A 14949-nucleotide genomic window follows, 5' to 3' on the forward strand; every position below is an offset into this window, starting at 1 on the left:
CACAGGTTTGACCCCAGTGTTCCATAATTTAGCAAGACCTTATTTCAAAATAAAATATAAAATAAAAGCTGGGTGTGGTGGTACATGTTTATAATCCCAGTGGGAGGCTGAAACAGGATGATGCAGGTTCTTGGCCAGCCTCAGCAACTTGTGAGGCCCTCTGCAACTTAGTGAGACCCTGTTTCCAAATAAAGAATAAAGTAAGGCTGAGGTGTACTTCAGAGGTAAACAGTTGTTTTTTTTTTTCTCAATAGTAGGGATTGAACTCAGGAGCATTTTACACCCCCAGGCCTTTTTTTTTTTTTTTTTTTTTTTTTTTTTTTTTTGCGGGTCTGGGGATGAAACCCAGGGGCATTCGACCTCCGAGCTATACCCCCTACCCTATTTTTTTTTTTTGAAACCGGGTCTCACTGAGTTGCAGAGGGCCTCACTTAGTAGCTGAGGCTATCCGCGAACCGCGATCCTCCGGTCAGCCTCCCAAATGCTGGGATTACAAGCGTGCACCACCACGCCCGGCTCCCAGGCCTAATTTTTTTTTTTTTTTTTTTTTTTTTGGTGGTACTGGGGTTCCTGGAAGCCCTTCTACCTCCGGGCTACACTCCCAGACCTATTTTATATTTTTGAAACAAGGTCTCTGATGCCAGCGCGTCAAGGTTTCTGAAGCCAGGGTCTCTGGCTTCGAACCTGCGCAATCTTCCTGTGTCCGCCTCCCAAGCACGGGGATTACAAGCGTGCGCCACCACGCCCAGCTCCCAGGCCTATTTTTTTATCCTTTATTTTGAAACACGATCTCACTGAGTTGTGGAGGGCCTCACTAAGTAGCTGAGGCTGGCAGCGAACCTGTGATCCTCCTGTCTAGGCGTCCCAAGTACAGGGATTACAAGTGTGCACCAGCCATGCCCAGCTAACAGTTTGCTTCTCCTTCATTACAGAGCTAATTCTGTTGAGTTTGTAAAACTTACCTGCCATTTTGCTGTTAGTTGTTCTCTTTATGTGCAATGACTGATATATGGATGATGTTTTTTATTTTATTTTATTTTTTGCGGGTTTGGGGATGGAACCTAGGGGCATACGACCTCTGAGCTACACCCCCTGTCCTATTTTGTATTCTTTATTTTGAAACAGGGTCTCACTAAGTTGTGGAGGGCCTCACTAAGTATGCTGTCCACGAACCGTGATCCTCCGGTCTCAGCCTCCTGAATGCTGGGATTACAAGCGTGCGCCACCATGCCTGGCACGGATGATGTTTTACATGCTACACCAAAGTGGGTGCTCTTGAGCTGGACGTGTAGCTTGATAGTACAGCATGTGCTTAGCATGCACAAAGCCCTGAGTTTGATCTGTAGCATCACACACAAAAAAGTGGTATTATGTCTTTTGATCTTACCTCTCCATTGAGAGGGATGATAGAGTTGGTTCAAAATTCTGTGATGTTTCCCATAATGCTTGACAAGAGTTTGACATGTTATTAACTCTGAATAAATATTTGTTGTTAATGGCTGAATGGGAATGGGATGCACTTTGGGAGGATATATGGCTTCTATGCATGCTGAGTTTAATTCTATATAAACACTAATTATAGTACCAAACAGGCTATTTGTTTTATTTTTACTTTTTGGGCACCAAGGATGGATCCCAGGATCATTCAACCTCTGAGCTATACCCCTAGCCCTGTTTTTTGTTTTTTTGGGAACAAGGTCTTGCTAAGTTGCTGACGGTCTCACTAAATTTCTGAGGCTGGTCTTGAACCTACGGTCCTTTTGTCTGAGCCTTTCAAATACTGGGATTACAGGTGTGCACCAACACATCTGGCTCAGATTATGCTATTTAATTTGATATGGAGCTTTGTATTATGGAGCCTGTGTTCTTCTTGGATATGGGAAGAGCATATGATACAGGGCCATCATTCTCCCCAACTTTTTGCACAATGGTGCTATTTTCTGTCTTCCCCAGAGACTTAATATAGGGAGCATACAGGGTGGCTTTCTTCAGGTTTTTTATTGATCAAGAATAAATTCTAAGCTGGGCATAGTGGCACACGCTTGTAATTCCAGCATTCGGAGGTGGAGAGCTGAGGATAGCGGTTCAGGGACAGCCTCAGCTACTTAGTGAGGCCCTTCGCAACTCAGTGAGACCGTTTCAAAAAATAAAATAAAAAATAGGACCGGGGGTATAGCTTGAGATAGAATCCCCCTGGGTTCCATCCCCAGTCCCGCAAGGGAAAAAAAAAAAATTTGAACTGGGCATGGTGGCTCACAGTACGTAGGAGACTGAAATGGGAGAACCACAGGTTTGAGGACATACTCAGCAGATAGTGAGACTCGCATCAACCTAGGGAGACCCTTTCTCAAAATAAAAATAGAGTAGGGTTGGGGGTGTTGCTCAGAGGTAAAATGTCCCTGTGTACAACCTCTAGTGCCATAAAAATAAATAAAATTTCAAAAGGACTGGGAGCTGGGCATGGTGGGACATGCCTATAATCCCAGTACTTGGGAGGCTGAGACAGGAGGATCTCAGGTTCAAGACCAGCCTTGACAATTCAGCAAGACCCTGTTTCAAGATAAAAAATAGCCAGGCGTGGTGGCACACCTTTGTATTCCTAGCATTCAGGAGACTGAAACAGGAGGATTGTGGTTTGCGAACAGCCTCAGCTACTACTTAGGCCCTTTGCACTCAGTGAGACCCTATTTCAAAATAAAGAATAAAAAATAGGGATGGGGGTATAGCTCAGAGGTAGAATGCTTCTCAGTTTCATCCCCAGTACCACAATAAATAAATAAATAAACAAGTAAATAAAATAAGGCTTGCGGGTATAGCTTGGAGGTAGACACTCCTGGCTTCAATGCCCAATACCAATACCACATACACAAAAGGGAGCAGGGTATATATATAGAGAGAGAGATATATCTCAGTGGTAGAGTGCTTGCTTAGCATGCATAAGGCCCTGGGTTGAATCTCCAGTAGCTCCATAAAAAAGACTTTGCTACTTCAAGTTTTAGGGTAATAGCAATCACTTTTAGGGAACTTTTAGTAAGATGTCCTACAAAATCATAAATCCAACATAGTATGAAATAGTTTCTTATTTCTAAGGATAGTTTAAGATGTGAAATCATGTCAGCCATTTAAATTTGTAATTGTCATGTGGTAATCTTTCCAGAAATATTCTTTCAAAACAGACACAATTTATTTAAAATTACATTTTTATTCTTCTAGTACTTATAGGTGTTTAGGTCTAAAGTTTTTCACCTGTGGATAAAAGTTGAGTGGGGTTAGGGTGTAGCTCAGTAGCTTAGCATGCTTGAGGCCCTGGGTTTACTCCCTACCACCACACAAAAAAAAGTTGAATGACTTTTTTTTTTTTTTTGTGTGTGTGTGTGTGTGTGTGTGTGTGTGTGTGTGTGTGTGTGTATGGTGCTAAGAATTGAGACCAGGGTCGTTCTACCTCCTATTTACACCCTCAGCCCTCTTTTTTTTTTTTTTTTTCCTGTTAATGAGAGTTGCTAAGGCTGTCTTTGAACCTGCTACACTCCTATCTCAGTCTTCCAAGTACTGTAATTACAGGTGAATAACACCAAGCCCAGCTGAATACCTTTTAAAATCATGGGATCTTAGCTTCAGAAGTGTTATATGTTAAACTAAACCCATAATACTTGGCAGAGAGGAGAAATAAGAAGAATCAGGTTATTATCTATCTCTGTGGTCAGAAAACTTTGGGGGCAGGGCTCCCACAGTTAAATTTTTTATTAAAAAAAAAAAATATATATATATATATTTTTGGAAACAGGGTCTCTTAAGCCAGCTGAGTCTGGCTTCAAACCTGCGCCATCCTCCTGTCTCAGCCTCCCAAGCATGGGGATTACAAGCATGTGCCACCATACCCAGCTATAGTTAAACTTTTGAAGTCAGTCTGTCTTTCTTTCTTTCTTTCTTTCTTTCTTTCTTTCTTTCTTTCTTTCTTTCTTTCTTTCTTTCTTTCTTATTTGCGGTACTGGAGACAGAACCTAGGGGCATTCTACTTCTGAGCTACACTCCCAGCCCTATTTTTTTTTTTTTAAACTAAGTCTCACTGAGTTGCAAAGGACCTCACTAAGTAGCTGAGGCTGTGCATGAACCATGATCCTTGGGTCTCAGCCTCCCAAATGCTGGGATTACAAGTGTGTGCCACTACTGCCAGCATTTTTTCTTTTTTAGATACTGGGAGTTGAACTTAGAGGCATTATACCTCCAAGCTATACCCCTAGCCCTATTGTATTGATTTTTTATTTATTTTTATTTTTATTTTTTGGGGGGTACTGAGGATGGATCCCAGGGGCTTTTCTACCTCTGGGCTATACTCCAAGACCTATTTTATACTTTAGTTGGAAACAGGGTCTCACTAAGTTGCTGAGAGCCTCACTCAGTAGCTGAGGCTGGCTTTGAACCTGTGTGATCCTCCTGTGTCAGCTTCCCAACCTCTGAGATTGCAAACCATACCCGGCCTGATTTTTTTTTTTTTAAACAGGATCTTGGTAGGTTGATGAGAGTCTCACTACTTGCTAGGCTGTCCTCAAACCTGTGATCCTCTTGTCTCAGCCTCCCAAGTATTCCCAAGTACCCACAGCGGGCACCACCACACCTGGCTGTGTTTCTTCTTTTAAGTCATTGGGTTGGGATGATTTTTATCAGTGTTGACTAACCTGTAACTGTGGGTGATTAGACTGTTCACAGCTAGATTGCCTTTCCAATCTGCATGGGTGCTTTTCAGGTTTTTTATTTTGTTTTGTTTTGTTTTTGTGGCACTGGGAATTGAACCCAGGGGAATTTTACCTCTGAACTACAGCCCCAGCCCTATTTTTTTTTTTTTTTTCTTTTGGTGGTACTGGGGTTCCTGGAAGCCCTTCTACCTCCAGGCTACATTCCCAGACCAATTTTACTTTTTTTTTTTTTTTTTTTTTTTAATTTGGAAACAGCGTCTCTTAAGCCAGAGAGACTGGCTCTGAACCTGTGTGGTGATCCTCCTGTCTCTGCCTCCCAAGCGTGGGGATTACAAGTGTGCATCACCACGCCTGGCTATTCTTTTTTTTTTTTTTTAAGCAGGCTCTCACTAAGTTGCGGAGGGCTTCACTAAGTAGCTGAAGCTATCCACAAACTGCAGTCGTCCTGTTTCAGCCTCCCAAGAACTGGGATTACAAGTGTGGGCAACCACACCTGGCTTTACTTTTCAGTTTTCAAAATTCTTTGATTTTAAGATCCTGGTAAAGTTCAGAGACCAAACCTAAGAACACAAGTAAAAGAATTTTATTTCTTTGGTCAGTTGGCAGCAAGTGGGAAGTCTCATTATAGAGGTCTGTCCAAGCTCTGAGTGCCAACCATTCAGGCTCAGATTCTTGCTCTGCTTCTTGTAGCTCTGTGGCCTTTGGTAAATTGCAAAACCTTCCTAAGCCTCAGTTTCTCTGTTTGTAAAACGGGGACGATCACAGTAACTAGCTTATGAGTATATTGGGAAATAAAAGGAAATAATAAATGGATAAAGGGCTTACCGTGGTTCCTGGCGTAGTGTGAGCACTCAATAAATCTGGCAGGGATGAGTATATTAAGTACTGCATTTTAGGGCGCTTGTTTGTCCTTTACCTCATTTAGATTGTCTCAAAGAACAAATTGTTTTCAGGGATTCTGCCTTACAGCTCATGGGAACCCGGAGGCCATCCAAGAGCCTGTCCCAGGGCCTCGCCAGCAGTACTTTCCTAATGTCCTGCGCTGCATCCTTCAAGGGTGGAAGGCAGAAGATGTGTTTCTGCTTCCAGAGTTACTTAACTGTGACCTCCATGTTAAAACTTCAGCTGGTTGCCGGTCTGGGATTAACAAGAGAGCTCCTGTATGGGAATTGCTTTGTTGTAGCAGTTATCCATATGAGGACCTTCGAATGAGGAAAATGAATATATAGGCCAGATTCAGATTCCTTTCTGGCAGAGCCTGCAAACCTCCCATTTACTACTGGCTAGAACTCAGGAGTGATGGAATAGGGGAGTGTGGGCCTGTAGTAGGGGTTGTGGGTGGCCTTTATTCAGAGCTGAGGAAGAGCAGGGCTGTTTCCTGTTAGAATGAGGATCTGGGAGTGTGCCTGGCAGCCGCCTTTGACCACTCCCACCTCACTTCCTTGCCTGCACCTTTTGCTTATGTTGGTTAGGGGGATAGCATCCCTAAGTATTTGTTTGTTAAAGAGGTACCCAGACTTTCCTTTCTGCAGTGAAAAATCTGAGTGAGCTTTATTTTAAAATCATTGTTTCTTTCATGGAACTGGGTGGTTTGTTTTGTTTATTTGGCTTCCTGGTGAGTCACCTGAGATCTTTTGCTTTCCTACGGGCTCCCAGGAGACAGCAATGAAACCAACATCCATTACCCTAGACACTTGAAGGGATGCTTAAGTCAATATCTTTATGACTAGATTAATTCAGTCTTTAGCCCTGACAAAACTTAAGAGCCAAGTCATCAGATAATTATGTTTCTTATGGACTGAAGTATGGAATCTAGCCTAGTACTCTGGAATATCTTCCACAATACTGAGCTAGGAGTCCAGATGTTAGTCTCAGCCCCACACCCAACCAGCGGTGTGAATTTAAGCAAATGACTTAAATTTTCTGAGTCTTTTTCCTAATCAAGAGGACAAGGGCATTATCGTAGACCAGTGTATACTTTCTAAGTTCTTAAGCTCTCAACAAGATGATCACGTTGTATACAACTGAAAAAGTTAAGTTTTTATGTCATTCTCCCCAGAACCATCAACGGTGGTGCATACAGTACAAAAAGCATACATGTGTGCTTTTTGTGGTACTGGGGATCTAACCCAAGGGTGCTCTACCACTGAACTGCACCCTCAGCCCCCTTTTTTTGAAATAGGGATTGAGGGGAAATTCTCCCTCCAAACTATACCCAGTACCCCCTTTTTAAATTTTTTACTTTGAAACATGGTCTCATTTTGTTGCTGAGGGTCTTGCTAAATTGCTTAGGCTCACCTTGAACCTGTGGTTCTTCTGTCTCAGTCTCCCAAGTACTGGGATTATAAGTGTGTGCCACTAGGCTCAGCTCCCTTTTTATTTTGAAACAAAGTCTCACTAAATTGTTGAAGGTCCCACTATGTTGCCCAGGCTTGCCTGGAACCTGGAATCTTCCTGTCACAGCCTCCCAAATACTGAGATTACAGGAATATGCCACCATATCTGCCTTTATGTGCTTATGTTGTGATTCAACCTACTTTTGTAGCTTTTTTTTTGGGGGGGGCAGGTCTGGGAATTTAACCCAGGGGCATTTGACCTCCGAGCTACACCCTCTGCCCTAGTTTTTAATTCTTTATTTTGAAACAGGGTCTCACTAAGTTATGGAGGGCCTCACTAAGTAGCTGAGGCTGGCCACGAACTGGGATCCTCCGGTCTCAGCCTCCCGAATGCTGGGATTACAAGAGTGCGCCACCACGCTCGGCTGCAGCTTGCCGTCTTTCCTGGTTACATTGCTCCTGGTGTCTCCAGGCTATCTTGTGTACATTTATTTCTTTCCCACCCTGAGTATCCTCACTTGGAATGTTCTTTCCTTCCTTCTAGCTATCTAAAACATCCTTCCTGGGTCCATCATCCTCACCTCCTTTGGGAAACACCTCATTATCCTCTCCCTTAGTTCTCCTTCCCCTCTGCACTGGGTCCAAGCTTTTCAGTTCTGAGAATGTGTTCTGAACACTAGATTTGTATAAGACAGGATAATTCAAGCATACCTCTGTCTTCTTGGGAAAGTGGGATGTCTTTGACATCTTGTATTGTTGGCTATCTCATTCTGTGTATATATATCTTGTGAGTTAGTTGATGGATCAGCTACCCATGACCTGCCTCCAGCTGTCATTTGTAGCCTTATTTCCTTTTCCTTTTCCTTTTTCTTTTTCTTTCCTTTTTTTCTTTTTTCTTTTTTTGCGATACTAGGACTGGAACCCAGGGGCAGTCTACCTACAAGCTATGCCTCCATCCCTATTTTTTATTCTTTATTTTGAAACAGGGTCTCACTGAACTGCAAAGGGCCTCACTAAGTAGCTGAGGCTGGCTGTGAACCCGGATCCTCCTGTCTCAGCCTCCTGAATGCTGGGGTTACACGAGTGCGCCACCACGCCCGGCTCTTATCTCCTTTTTCTAATAGGAATCCTATGCTTTTGCCAAAGTGGAACATCTTCTGGCAGACCTTGTACTTTATCTCCTTGTCTTTGAATTTTGTCCTCTCTCCCCAGAATTCCTTTTTTTATTCATCCTCACATGTAGAAATTGTGACTATTCTTCATGTTACAGTTCAAACATTACCTCTTTCATAAAACTTTCTGCATTGACTGACTTTTGCCCTACATCTCTGTAACCAGGAGAGCAGTGGTTCTCAGTGGGGTGATTTTGCCCCACAGAGGACATTTGGTATCATCTGGAGATATTTTTGATTGTCACAGCTATTGGGGGAGAGTGCTGCTGACATCTAATTGTGAAGGCCAGGAGCACTGCTAAACATTCTCCAGTGCACGCACTCTCTCCCCACCCAAAAAGAGAATGATCTGGTTAGGTATGAACTTGCATACCTGCTGTAATCCCAGCCACTCAGGAGCCAGGCAAGTTCAAGGCCAGTCTCAGCAACTTAGCAAGACTCTGATTCAAAATAAAAAGGGCTGGGGGTATAACTCATTGCTTGCCTAGCATGTGCCAAGCCCTGGGTCCAATTCCCAGTAGGGAGTGAAGGAAGATCTAGCCTAAATCAACAGGGTGCTGAGGTTAAGAAATTGCCTTTGAGCCAGCTCACACTTGTAATCCCAGTACTTGGGAGGCTGAGACAGGAGGATCGCGGGTTCATGGCCAGCCTCGGCTACTTAGTGAGGCCCTCCGCAACTTAATGAGAAGTTGTTTCAAAATAAAGAGTTCACATAGAATTGGAGGTGTAGCTCAGAGATAGAACACTCCTGAGTTCAATCCTTAGTATCGCAAACAAGCAAAAAAAGAAACTGCCTTTGAATTCGTCCAGTTCATAAGTTTATGTGTATACTGAGTTATAGTGATTTGTTCATACTCTGTCTCCCCCACTCAGTCAAACCAGTGGGTGAAGACGGACTCTAATCCCAAGTCCGTACTTTCCCTTCCCTCCCTTCCTTCCTTCCTTCTTTCCGTCTTTTTCTTTCAAGATAGGGCATCACATATGTTGCGTGATGCCACAGGATGGTCTTAAATTCATGGGCTCAAGTGATCCTCCTACCATAGTGATAAGTAAAATAAAAAATTAAATGCGAGTAAAATAAAAATAAGTGAGTACGGCGGAGTGTGAAAAACACGAGAGAGGTCCGGTACACGTGGCATGTAAAGTTTTAATGGCACGGCTCTCCCGGGGATCAGGGCGAGGCACCATGGGGCCCGCACGCCTGTCCGAAGCTTGAGGACGCGGGCTCTCCTTTTAAAGGCATGCATCTCGCGAGATGGGGGTTTACTCGCGGGAATGCCCAATTCTCGCGGGGTTTTCAGCCCCTCCCTTGCCCTGCAGAGGTCATGTGACACAAAGTCACATGAGTGCAGGACCCAACTTAACATTCCGGCCTTTTGATGGTAGGGATAATGGATGACGATTGGACCCTCTAGCTTCTTCCTGCTGTCAAGGGGCGTCGTCAGGGGCCCCAGGCCGGGAGGAGTCGGGAGTTCAGTCCCCCAGAAGGGGGTGCAGGTGGGTGCATAGCTGCAGTGCGAATTGGAGGTTACCCTGGACAGCTTAGTGATGTGCGCTTGAGGAGGCTTGAACAGGCAAGGGCCTGAGCTGGCAAAGAGGATGGAGGTTGAGGGATCCAGGAGCTGTCAGTCTTCAGCCAGGCTGAGTAGAGCCAGCGGCAGGGCCTGGTCTGGAAAGGTGCTCCCCCTGTGTTGAGGCACCTGGGGCTCAACGTTTTCCTAGGGCACTGTTCCAGTGGCCCTCCTGGCCACACGCCGGGCACAGTCTGATTGGTGGGCGTGGCTTCGCCCCACTTCAGGCAGGCTCCTGGAAGTAGTTGTTGTTGCAGTCCTCCACACCTAGGTGGCGCTCCAGAGGGCTGAGCCGCCACCGCCAGCTGAAGGGCAGCTACCAGGGATCTGCTTTTTGGCAAAGTCGGAGTGTATGCTCCATTTCCGCCTGTTTCTCTCTGGAATTAAAACTTAGATACTATGTTAAGGTTCTGTCAGCTGTGACGGACCTATACTCACAAAGAGCACTTCCAGGGGCTGGTGTCTGGCAAGAATGGCAACGCATACTCCCCACGGGCAGAGGGTGTCGCCCCAGCCCCGGCGTTTCCCACAGCACCTAGGGCGCGCCCACGCGGGCCGCCCAGCAAAATTGCAGTCTGGCGCGGGCCAAGATGGCGACTGTGACATCACCAGGCAGCGACTACGCGCCATCACAAAATGGCAGCTGGCGGGAAAATAAATGGAAGCTGATGGGGGAGAGCATTTGGAGGGATACCAGACCGCTTATAAAAGTTCCTAACTATTCCTGGGCCACCGCAACCTATTTCCCAACTCGTATCAAGGCAGACAGGCTCTCAGGGCATCTGCTAGTATAAAGGTTCGACTCCTCATAATTGGTTCGCGGGCGGAAACGAAGAACAGGAAATGGGCGTCCCCGATTTCCCTGCTCAATCGTTCGGAAACAGAGGTTAAGAGATAGGGAAGAACGTCTTCATTCCTTCTCAAAACCGGAGGATGACCTGGTCATCCGCAGGGTGGTCCCAGTGGACCGGGGGACAATGGGTCACCAAGCGCTTGGATTTTTGGGTCCCAGTGGACTGGAAGACCCAAGTCCGGAACCCGCTAACCAAGGGAAGGAGGCAGTTTACCGGAGTGAAGTGTTGCCAGCCAGCGCTGGCTGCGACAGAAGCGCTGAGAAGCTGCTGGGAGCGTGGTGGAGCTGGGGCGCGTGGATGCCGGTGGCTGGTGTGGACGGCACTGGCGGCTGGTGGGATCAGTGGGGGCGCGCAGGCGGCGTGGCTTGCCGGGCCCGCGGCGTGGAGACAAAATGGCTTCCAGGCACGCGCCAGACGCTGAGGCTGGGCCCCGAGGAGCACCGCCAGTGAGCCTGGCTCGGGGCGGGTGGGGCAAACCGGCCAGAGGTCCCGGCGGTGACCGGAGAACCAAGCTGGAACGGTGCTTTAGGAGGTCCAAGCGGCAGGCAGAGGTCCTGGCCCGCGCAGGCAGTTGGCAGGCAGAGCAAGTGCCAAGCTGCCTGGCTCGGGCCGGAAAGATGGCCACCGACTCCTAGGATTGGTTAGGAGTGGAAAGTGGGAGGGATTAAAGATTGTGAGGCCTCCAGTGAGGCCATGAGGTGGGAGAGGTTAAAGATGGCGAGGCCTCCAGTGAGGCCATGAGGTGGGAGGGGTTAAGGATGGCGAGGCCTCCAGTGAGGCCATGAGGTGGGAGGGGTTAAGGATGGCGAGGCCTCCAGTGAGGCCATGAGGTGGGAGGGGTTAAGGATGGGGGGCCTCCAGTGAGGCCATGAGGTGGGAGGGGTTAAGGATGGCGAGGCCTCCAGTGAGGCCATGAGGTGGGAGGGGTTAAGGATGGGGGCCTCCAGTGAGGCCATGAGGTGGGAGGGGTTAAGGATGGCGAGGCCTCCAGTGAGGCCATGAGGTGGGAGGGGTTAAAGATGGTGGGGCCAAGATGGCGGCCCCCCAGTGATTCCACGTGTCCAAGATGGCGGGCCAAAGCTGGCGACCCCCCCCCCCAGTAATTCCATGTGGCTGCTTACCGGAATGGCCAGGCCCAGGCAGCAGGGGTGGGCAGGCACAGGGTGAAGGGCGCCAGGGCGCGAGTCCGAGTGGAGGAACCAGCTGGAGCGCGGGCTGGACTTGGCGGGCTGGGGGCTGTTTAGCAGAGTGGCGGCCGCCTAGATGGAGGAGGCAGGCGGCCTCGGCAGGCGGGTCTAAGCAACGCCAGGCGCGGAGAAGACATAGGCGCGCAGTGTGGCGCAGTCCGCGGGCGGCATGGTCCCATTCCAGCGGCGGGCGGCGTGGGCAGGCGGGAACGGCGGTTTTAGGAGGTCCAAGCAGCAGGCAGAGGTCCTGGCCCGTGCAGGAGGTCAGCAAGTAGAACAGGTGCCAGCATCACCCAAGGAGCCTGGCTCCGGGCGGGTGGAACTAGCAGCCTGGCGGCCGGTGGAGCCTGCACGCCCCGGCGGTGGTGGCCGCGGAAGATGGCCGCCGGCGCTCCGGAAGAGAGCACATGGGCGGGAAAAGATGGCCACCGGCTCTCAGCAGAGCGCGGGGCTGAAAAGATGGCTGCGGGCTCTCAGCAGAGCTCGGGGCTGGAAAGATGGCCACCGGCTCTCAGCAGAGCTTGGGGCCGAAAAGATGGCCGTGAGCTCTCAGCAGAGCTCGTGGCTGGAAAGATGGCCGCGAGCTCTCAGCAGAGCCCGGGGCGGGAAGAAGGCCGCCGGCTCTCCCGGAGAGCGCGGGGCCGGAAAGACGGCCTTGAGCTCTCAGCAGAGCGCGGGGCCGAAAAAATGGCCGTGAGCTCTCAGCAGAGCTCGGGGCTGGAAGAAGGCCGCCGGCTCTCCCGGAGAGCGCGGGGCTGAAAAGATGGCTTACGGTCCGGGCAGGCACGGGGCAGCAGCGGCGGCAGTGGTGGGAGCAACGCCTGCAAGCGGAGCGCTGGTGTGGGACCTCACAGTCGAGCTGCTGGCGGGTCAGAGAGTCCGGGGCTCAAAAAGAGAGTAAAAATAAAAAGAGAAAACAGAAAAAAAAAAAAAAAAGGAAAAAAAAATGCGGAGGGACCCAAGAGTTCTCCCGGTTCGGCACCAAATGATAAGTAAAATAAAAAATTAAATGCGAGTAAAATAAAAATAAGTGAGTACGGCGGAGTGTGAAAAACACGAGAGAGGTCCGGTACACGTGGCATGTAAAGTTTTAATGGCACGGCTCTCCCGGGGATCAGGGCGAGGCACCATGGGGCCCGCACGCCTGTCCGAAGCTTGAGGACGCGGGCTCTCCTTTTAAAGGCATGCATCTCGCGAGATGGGGGTTTACTCGCGGGAATGCCCAATTCTCGCGGGGTTTTCAGCCCCTCCCTTGCCCTGCAGAGGTCATGTGACACAAAGTCACATGAGTGCAGGACCCAACTTAACACATAGCTTCCCGCATAGCTCGGACTACAGGCCTGGCCCAATCCATGCTTTTTGTGTGTGTGTGGTACTAGGATTCCTGGAAATCCTTCTACTTCCGGCCTACACTCCCAGACCTATTTTTTTACACTTTTTTGATTTGGAAACAGGGTCTCTTAAGCCAGCAGGGCTGGCTCCCAACCTACGCAATCCTCCTATCTTCGCCTTCCATGCTTTTTTGTTACTCACTTTGTGTCAGGATTTACTCCTGAACTTGTGGCTTGATAGTAACTGTTTAGTGTAATTTAGAATCAGGGATAAGCTGGGTGTGGTGGCACAGGCTGGTAATCTCAGTACTTGGGAGGCTGAGACAGGAGGATCTCATGTTTGAGGACAGCCTCAACAAGTAGTGAGACTTACCAGCCTAGTGAGACCCTGTTTCCAAATTAAAATAAGTCTGGGGTTGTAGCTCAGAGGTAAAATGCCCCTGGCTTAAAACCCCAGTATTACTAAACACACACACACACACACACACACACACACACACACTCACAAATAAAGAAGTCCTCATCCTGTGTGGGTGTGATAATCCCGGGAGCTGTTAGATGTGACAGTCAGAATTCTGGGTTCTCAAGTGCTGTTACGATTACTCTTTATCAGTGTTCATAGTTTTGTAGGTATGGTGTTCATAGGAGAGCATGGGTCTGCTTGCTGTGGGGTCTCCTGGCCGCTTCTGCTGCTTTAGCCATGAAGGTTCAGAAGCAGCAAGCTGACCTCCAGCCTGTTCTCCCTGGTAGCATCCCCCGTGCATGCTGCCTTTATTCTCTTGGGTAGTCTGTTTGCAGTCTTGCTGGAACCCACAGTTCTGCCTCTGTCCCTTGAATAGGAACTGGTGCCTGGTGTCAGTACATCCTGCCAAAGCCAAAGGTAACAAATCCCCTTCCTCATGGGAGAAAGCTACAAAATAAGACAGCTCGTGGTTTAGGAAACCAGTGCTTACTGTCCTTTTGAAAAGCAGTGCTACTCAGCACTGAAAATGTGCAGAGTGGAATAAAAGCCTGAAGCCGGGCGTGGTGGCACACACTTGTAATCCTGGTACTTGGGAGGCTGAGACAGGAGGATTACAGGTTCTTGGCCAGCCTTTGCTACTTAGCGAGATCCTGTTCCAAAATAAAGAATAAAAATAGAGCTAGGGTGTAGCTCAGAAGTAGAACCTGAGTTCAAAACCAATACCGCAACAAAAAAAAGAAAAATAAGATAAAAGCCTGAGACTCAAACGTGCCTGGTCAGGCCCAGTGATCTGCTTAGTGAGTGAGTGAGTGACCTTCGGCAAGTCATCGAACTTACCAGGTTGGAACCGGGTGACCTCTTAGGATTGGAATGAGGGCCATATGAGGCAACAAACAAGAGGAAGCACTCAGCCTGGGGAAGAATTAAAGTATTCGTTCATTTATTTACTTATGGCACTGGGGATAGAACTCAGGGACATGCTACCTCCGAGCTATACGCCAGCCCTGTTTTATTTTTTTATTTTTTAATTAATTAATTAATTTAATTAATTTATTTGGTGGTACTGGGGTTCCTGGAAGCCCTTCTACCTCCGAGCTACACTCCCAGACCTATTTTTACATTTTTATCTGGAAACAGGGTCTCCCAAGGGCATTCGACCTCCAAGCTACACCCCCTGCCCTATTTTTTATTCTTTATTTTGAAACAGCGGCACACTAAGTTGCGGAGGGCCTCACTAAGTAGCTGAGGCTGTGCACAAACCGCGATCCTCAAGTCTCAGCCTCTCGAATGCTCAGATTACAAGCGTGCACCACCATGCCCAGCCAGAGTCCATTTCTGATA

This window comes from Muscardinus avellanarius, assembly GCF_963383645.1.
Source record: "Muscardinus avellanarius genome assembly, chromosome: 19".
Classification (NCBI taxonomy): Eukaryota; Metazoa; Chordata; class Mammalia; order Rodentia; family Gliridae; genus Muscardinus; species Muscardinus avellanarius.